Here is a 9,107-nt window from a genome sequence, read left to right as displayed (position 1 = left end):
CTCCAAAACTGTCATTGCTGCACACCATCAGGCAGGAGTGCTTTGCTGGAGCTACCTCATCCCTCCTGATGAACAGGGCATTGCACATCCCTGGGTGTTTTACTCAGAAGTTAACGTGCCCCTGGTGCCTTGAAAAAAAAACCCACACTGTACTCTCGAAGTTAGAAATACTAAACTTAAGGATCTGAGTCCCTAAACAACTGATTGGGGAATTCTTAGGAAAAAGACCCTCTTGACAGTGAAGGAAGAATCAGCAGTTGCCTGAATTCTCTCTCTGCGTTGCCTAAGGAAGTCATGTTGTCACACAAGCTACAAAGCAACACAAGCAGCACAGGTACTCATGAGAGTCTAAAATAAAATTTAAAAGTGTGTACATGTACCCCAAGTGCATATCTGTGCATTGAGAACTTATTTAAGGATGGCATGTGCCCTCTCATAAATGATTCACTCAGGGTGTTGTCTCTGCAGATGAAAATGTACACGAGTTGTCTCTTAGTTGGGTGATAAAGCTTTGTTGCAAGGAATATAATGGTCAATTTAATGTGTAGCCTACATATGTAATTTTTAAAAATTAGAATAAATTGTGGAAAAAAACAACCAAACCACCACAATGACCAAGAGTGTCTTTTTGTCCTGCTACAAATAACTGGTATGATAAATACAACACAATGAAATTATGTGTTGTGTTAGTGTAGCTAATGAAAGAAAGTAAGGAGGGTGGTTTTTTTTGTCCCTCTCTGCTGTTATCAAGTAGCTGTTGCTAGATAGTCCATACAGTTAAAGGATTTTTTTGTGCATCAGGTGCTTACAAGGGCAGGAACTATGATTTGGTACACATTTGTAAAGAGCTATGTGTACTTCTGGACCTTAAAAAAAAAAATAAACAACACGAGTATGCTTCATTTAACATGTCTAAAAATATTTTTCCCTCAGGAACAGCAAGAAGGCAACTCTGCAACTGGCCACAAGGCCAATAAAGTGTAATGCACAGAGACATTGAGGGCTGTCTCCCTGTATCTCACTGTCCATCGCTGTGATCTCTGGCTCCTGTTTAAAGTTCTACCACATCAGGAACTGGTTATTCCAGTAATTAATAATCAGTGTTAGGTACTCTGACTATATACATCTTGACAAAGCAGTAATCATTTTGAAAGCAAATAGCTACTGGATTTGGCTTTTTTCCTAAATGAGGTCCTCTGCTAAAACAAAACAAACCAAAAATTAGTTTTTAGCCTTCGACCTAAAAAACCCACATATTTGTGTATAAAAGGTAAAAAAAAAATATATAGAAGTGTGTGTTGTGTATAGAGGTAAGTGCTTATATACTTTTCTGACACTGAACATGCTGAAAAAAAGCAGTATTTTTAAAACATACCTTCCACAGCTTCCTTACCACTGACATTATTTGCTGCTGCTTCCCGTGTTCTCCTCCGGGGCACCATCCATTGGCAGAAGGCGGCTGTTCCTTTTGTGAGCCCGAGATCTTCTGTGTGGCCTCTCCTGAAGAAAGTTTGATCATCATTGACAGTTGCTCTCAAAAATGCCAGGAGGAAGAGCTGAGGGGCAAAGCCATTTCCATAAGCGACGGACACAAATCCTGCCTTCTCCAGAAACACACGAGCAGCGCAACATTTACAGGACTAACACAGCTTTTGTGTGAGGAAGCCAAAATGTGCTTGTTTATCATCAGTTTTGCACATCAGTTGTTTGTGCTAGAAATTAGATTTATCTTGTGATTGGTTTTGGTTGGGCATTTTTGGTTTTGCTTGTTTGTATTGTAATTTTTTCTTCTTTTTTTTTTTTTTTTCCTTAACACGCATTTTGGAAGAGTTCTCCCTATTTAAACTAAATGTTTTCTAGGAGAAATTTTCCAGCTAATCAAACAGCACCTAGTCAAGTATTTGCAACGACCCAGTTCCCCCTGTTTCTTCAGGAAACCTTCTGAAAGTCAAATCCAACACAACTAAGCTAATGAATAGAACTGCATAAAGGTGTTTCAATTATACAAGACACATTCCACTCCCTCTAAGCCATACTTAGACCTCACAATTATTCATAAAGAAAGAAAAAGGACAGGAAAGTTTGGTTTAGTTTTGTTGTGGGTTTGTTTGGGGTTATTCAGATCAAATAAGAAGAATCACCAGGAGGCTTCCCTGAGAAGTCTTCTAAACTGGACATGGATTCTCCAGGAGGAGTCACTCAATAGCTGGAAATATCTGCTTCAGATCTCCTAGAATAGATCAGATGTGCTCCACCCTGTTGCTAAATTTGTTTCAACTGATTTCAAATGGAATGGCACTATTTTACAATATTGTCTTTAAAGAAGGCAAATCCATACCTATTCTCAGCCTCAGAACAACAGCAGGTGATGCAGAGAATAGAAGAGACAAGTGGAATATAAGAGTAATTTTACCAGGTTTTAGAAGTAGTCAAACTACTAGATATACACACTGGTATGAAGAAGACAGATAAACCTCAATCCTGTAGATTCAAACATGGATCCACCTTGACTTCTTCAGGATTCTTTGGGACAAATTAAAAGTCATTCATGGTATAGATCCTATGTACAATTTTTTTTAGATAATATTTCCCAAGATCAATTATTAATTCTTTAAAAAAACCCTAAACATATTAAAATACATGTTCACTGAATCACTATCCAGGAACATGCTGGTGACACTTTGTCCCCTGTACTAAGATTATTTGTTCCCTGTTGTTTATTTTCAATTGCTACCAATAATTTATCCACTAAACAACAGATAAATATAAGCATTTGTTTGAAATAAATACTATTTAAATTTTACACAGCTTAATAGGAAAAAACTACAGGATTAAAACTATTTTCACTAACCTCCAAGAAGAGAAGTTCATGGCTTTCGGGTGTTTAATGAATTAAGCCTTGGATGTGTTGTTAAACATGATTTTTAGCCACATTGAAAACTGTTTCTTGGTAATAACAGGTTTTGAACAAAATGTGGGGTTTTTTTTCCTTTTCTTTCTCTCATCAAGTGCTATTTTGTTTCTCTTTTTCTCTCCAGCTGCTCATGTTATTACTTGCTTAATTTTTCCTTTTTCTCTTTCGATCTTCCCTCCCTTCAGGTGTTTCAATGCTAGTTTTCAACTATTCTATTTCTGGTAGTTTTCTCTCACAGGGATTTGTTTCAATCGTGTCACTAGGTTTTGTGTATTTATTGTCGCTGTTTTAAACTAAAATAATCTCATCAAATCATTGTCATTCCTTAGAGTGATTTTTGGTTGGGTTTTTTTTGCATAAATATACATGAGATTAAAGCGGGGTTGAACACAGCTTCGTTTTACAGTATAATATCAGCTTTCTATTTATTGATTACCACCTCAAGAAAACATACTATCAGCTCATCAAAAAATCAATATATTGTTGGAATTTTTTTTCCCTCTCTGTACATGCAAGTTGCAGATGATCTGCAGGCTGGAAACCACACGCAAGTGAAGGAGCAGAATAAAAACTGCACACGGTACATGGCAAAGCTTCTGTGTATCAAACATATTTCATCCTGTAGCAGCAGGAAAATCCATTCAGCAACAAACTCTAGCAGTCCAGCAGAACTTGGACAGATCCACAACTGAAGTCAGACATGGGATAAAATGAAACAACCTGCCCACTAAAATGCAATTGCTCTTAGAATCATGGGAATAACTACCTCCCCTGCCAAATGAACTCTCTCAGATGTATCAATGACACACTGTTTATGTAGAAATAATCTCATTTTCTGTTATGCCTCCATTGTATTTTGCCACATTCTTGTGATGACACATTCACTACACAACCACTAGAATTTAACTTATTTCAGTGAATCAAACATCATCTTAGGGTATTTTGACATCAATGAGAACAACAGGCACAAACCTCTGAACCTAATTTGACTGTATAGATAGATTGGAGAGCTACACAAGGGTGGAGAAAGAAATCTGATCAAACAGAATCATTAAGTTTGCCTCCTTACACTGATTTTGTATTGCGGTAAATAAAATTTCACCAAAGTAGCTGAGATTTAAGTTTCCTCTACATCTGTTGTTTTCCTTGGCATTACAAAGAAAACTGATGAGCTTCCAGCACCATCGAGGTCTGTCACCATCAGTCTGATTATTTCTCCATAAGCTTATTCAGTTCTTTTTATTGAGGAGCTCATGTGCCAACACAGAGAAATAAGAATCTGTGAAAAGTTAGTCCTAAAGTCACGGGGCCAGTAACTCAAAAAAACCCCAAAACAAACAGTAGTCTTCAGTTACGCTGCCTTAAATTGACTAAGGACACAACAGATATCTGCTGCAGCCAGACCACGTGAATTTTAAAAGTACTTTAAATTCTATATGCTTACACACCTGTCCTACCCACCATTTCTTAATGGGGAGGGCTTCACATGTAATCATGCAGTGATAGAAACAGTAGGAAAAGCCTTTTGCCTAAAAAGCCCAGTTCCAGTAGAGGAATCCCCTCGTGGTCTGCCATGGTGCTTCCTCCTCTGGGGAAACAAACTGCCATTATCCTGCCTGGGACTCAAATCAAATTCAGATTACACGCTCGCTGTATGCAAGGCTCAATCTTTTCTCCCCTGCAAGCGTTTATAAGACACAGAAAGGGTATCCTTTACCAAAGAAGAGAACATGTAATGATAACATATTTATGAAACTTAAATGGTTCAATTATTTTCGTCCCAGTAGCTTTATGAGAGAGGTAAAAGTACGAAACTCCACCAAATGATATAACTCAGAGGAATTATTACAATGCTTGTGCATTACTACTAATTCCACCCTATTAGGTGATACTATATCTTTTCATAATGAAGATTAAATGCAGCAGAAACCATATAATGGCAGAACTGCTGTAGATCAAATTGAGTCTACCATAAGAAAAATGATCGCTGATCCCAAGACGTTATGGAATAGTAAACTTAAATTGTGCTGCTTCTCAAGTTTATGTGACTATGATTATTTAATTTTCCTTTGTGTGTGCTCAAGTATAGCTGATATGCGACTACACATGAGAGAACCTGAAATTAATTTGTCTGTATAAGATCACTGACTGTACAAATTCTTATGAAAACTAACATGCCATGACAATAGTAATTTTGATAAAATTACAGCAAGAACTGCAATTCTCTGCCATCTGGCTGTCTCATCATAACTACTTTGATGTGCTTTTTATTACTTATTTACTTACTTCAACTACTTTAGCAGTTGTTTCAGAGCTTAGAAACATTAACTTGCAGAACAGTGTTAAAGAAACAGCGTTGCCAAAGCTGAATATTAATTCCTTACAGAAGACAATCTACAATCATCTTTAATTAAACCCCTAAAAATAATAGATCTACTCTATAAGAGTTCTACTGCATAATATCTAGTTTATAAGAAAGCAGACATATTTTGTATTTCATATTTTAAAATGCGAATACATATCAATTTTCAGAGTAGTCTGATTAGTTTATTCAAAAGTCTGAATGAAGTGCCATTCCCCTTTCATCTTCCTATATAAAACCTTTCAATTACTCTTGGAATTGAGTTACGTATTTACTTAATATACGAACACAATTAACAGCCTAACAGAGAAGTATATCTAGGTACATTTTTATAAATAAGGAACCCATTTACTTGAGGTCAGGGTATCAGTACTATGCATTTCTAATTCAATCATATTTATTCCAAGGCAAATCATCTCTTTAGTGACTTCTTATGAATACTAACTAGCCACCATAATGTATTTCCTTTATAAGGGGTGGAGAATGGTGGAGAAGGTCGAATGCTGCCTTTATGTTACCACTGCAAATCTGCTTGCTTGGTAAAGGTCCTGATCTGAAAACACAGAGCTCTTGTAATTTTGTACTTTAATCTTTCTGATTCAGATTTCTGAGAGAAACCCTAGCATGTCCAAAGCTCAAAGCATCACCCCGCTTCTCCAGGAAATATGGATATTTTCCATATCCTTTAGAGAATTATTAGATCACAGTATGCAATATGGTTCAAAATGTGTGCACAGTATTATCTAACACATGATAATTTAGCACATGCAGATTTCATAGAAATTTTAAACTTCTGAAGTCCAAGGTTAAAAAAAATATATTACAGAAGGTAAGTACACAACTACCAACCTAGCAGCAACCTAGTTCTGATTATTTTTTTTTCATATACTCTTTAATACTTTAGAAATACTTGGATACGATCTGAGAAAAGTCAGTAAAGTACAAAGCATGGATTTGGCAAAATGAAGAGATTCTAGTGAAGGCCTGTAACGTGAATCCAGCCATCAGACCTGACACTATGGCAATCCTGGTTACTGATAGCAGTTCAGTGGGAAGGTTAGAACCATGGAATAATTGAATATCCTGAGTTGGAAGGGACCCACAAGGATCATCAAGTCAAGCACAAGACAACTCCGAGAATCACACCATGTGCCTGAGAGCATTGTCCGAAAGCTTCCTGAGCTCTGGCAGGCTTGGGGCCATGACCACTGCCCTGGGGAGCCTGGTCTGGGTTGTGAGGAGTGAGATCCTGGTCCCACAAAAGCACCATGGCTGGCTAACCCACATGGATCTTGGTCTGATCAGGTTTTCATGGATGAATCCATAATGCCCACTTCCACTTTGGAGTGGTGGCCAAGCCCTCCCCTGGTGTAAACTGCCAGTTCCTTGGATTAGTTGAATGCAGTGAGACTGTAGGAATTAATACCAGGTTAGAATTTAAATCTGTATCTCTAGGTCAGGGCAAAGACCTGTCACGGTGGAAACTCCACCAGTGATGCTGTATTTGTACTGTGAAGCTGGAAGTCTACCAGGCAGTCAACTCCACCTTCTGTGAGCTCTAAACTCTCAGAGAATTAAATTTACAAAGAAAAAAAAAATAAAAAAAAGAAACAACACAACAGATAGAGCTTGCATCAGAAACTCCTTGCATATGGCATAAAACAGCTTAACTACAATTCACTGGGAGCTAATTTCAGTCATTGCTAATACGTGCTGGGTAGAAAATTAGTGTCAAACAAAAAAAATGGCATGATTTTTTTTAAAAAGCATTTAGATTCAAGTTTCAAATGCTCTCAATTAACCAGTATCCAAGTTTCCAGATTCAAATCTGTCCTACAGAATTACACACCACCAACTCTTCTTTTGGTTTTAAGAAAAAATAGACAGGATGGTGAACGTTACTGTTAGAATGCAATAATTAGAGCAATGAAACATATGGCTATATAATACAGCCATATATCTATGTAATGACTGGACAGATACAGCATTTTGCTAAATGTTTGCTCACCTGAGATTTTTTTCTCTGCTGAACAGTGGAATGTTTCTGCACAGAGGTTTTCCTTTTATTCTGTATTTGATCCCTCCATAGATTTATTAGCAGAGACCTGTTGGAACACTCCATGTTACTAAAACTATGGAGACAGGATATGTAATTCAGATTTGTTTCCCAGTGTCCATTTGCTTATTTTTGTAAAAAGCATTTTTTTTTTTACTTTTTCATCTGAAGACCTAAAAATTGCACCATAAACGAGTATATCAGACAATCTGCAGATTTATCTTGGAGACCAAAAAAAACAAAAACAAACTTATTTCCTGCAAAAATACTTCTCAAAAACACCAGACCTACTGCTTTGGTAAGACCACATATGAAGATTTAAGCAACATTCCTGGGTTATATCTTTATTTTGTTTTCAAACTTCATGGACTAATAACAAATTGAAACGGGCAATAACGGATGTGCTCTGTACACCTAAGATGTTAAACCAGAGTTTGTACCTGCATAAAGTTAAGACTGCAGTCTTGTTAATTCTACAGGGTTTCCCAAAGTCAAGATGTGATTTTTAAATTTTTTTTTTAATTAAAAGGTGAAGAGTTTTTTTAAGAATAATGGGTTTATTTTTAAAAAACCTGTAGGTACTAGTAAGAGTCAAGCATAAAACTAGAGGCAGGGACTGGACATCAAAAAAAAAAAAAAAAAAAAACCAAACAAGTTTTGCTTTCTGCTCTTGTGAAATTAGAGAGCTTTCTGTTTTCCTCTGCACTTACCCACATTCCAAAGCCTGACCTGTGTTTCTACACACCAGCCAGAGTACATAAGACAGATGTACAGAAAACATGCTAAACACAGAGGCCAATTAAAGTTAAAGGAACTAACAACATTTTAATCTTTAACTTTCTAAGGCCATCTGAATATAAGACGCTCTACACTCACCTGTAACACCAGTATTGTTATTACATTACAATTGTTATTACAGTAAAACTCAGAGCATTCTCAACTCCATGGTTTAAGTGAAACCTCTCTTGGGCTTTCTATTTTCCTCCAAGCAAACTGCAGATGGATAAATATGCGTTGGTTAGACAGTCAAAAGTGTTGGAATTCTAAATAAAATTAATTATTTGTAGACATAAAGTTTTTGTTATGAAAATAATAATTACCTGGCAAAAACATCCAAACAATTATGCTGGGACAAAACTAGGACTTAGGAGATAATGGATAGAGCCAGCAGGGATTAAAATGTGCAGCATTTCCTGGTCATTTACTCACTGGAAGATTTGAAAAATCAGTTTATTCATGGGAGAAAAATAACCTATTGCCACCAGTCCTTGATCATAAAACACACAGAACTTTAAACCCTCAGTGCAATATTGAAAGGAAATAAATGTGCATCTAATCAGCTTTGCCCTTCATAGCAGGTATCACTTTGGCAATCAGGAGCACACTGTGGATAGCAAAAATAATGGGAAGACAATATTCTGAGTGGGGAAAAAAACCATACACACTTTGCAAAATACACAGAGAGACGGTAACCACAGGTGGCTATTTTTGCTGACCTAAAACAATTCCCTAAAACGGCGGCTGTGATGCAGTCGGAACACGAAGGGCATGTTTTCATTTCAACTTATGCATTCTTCTGGAATCCTGAGGTCTGAGGAAACTGCACCATCCCAAATAACCCTTCAAGATGGAAAGGAAAGCTCACACTGACAATCCACAAAGAGGGTGCCTGAAATGACTGCCTCTTTACTACTGAAATCCCAAAGAACCATTTCTCTTTACACGTCTATATCAGGAATTTTATTCACTTCCACTTGAGAGAAACCTGACAAAAT

The sequence above is a fragment of the Manacus vitellinus genome, unplaced genomic scaffold (genome assembly GCF_001715985.3).
Source record: "Manacus vitellinus isolate BGI_N305 unplaced genomic scaffold, ASM171598v3 scaffold_57_pilon, whole genome shotgun sequence".
Classification (NCBI taxonomy): domain Eukaryota; kingdom Metazoa; phylum Chordata; class Aves; order Passeriformes; family Pipridae; genus Manacus; species Manacus vitellinus.
This window is presented reverse-complemented; position numbering follows the sequence as displayed.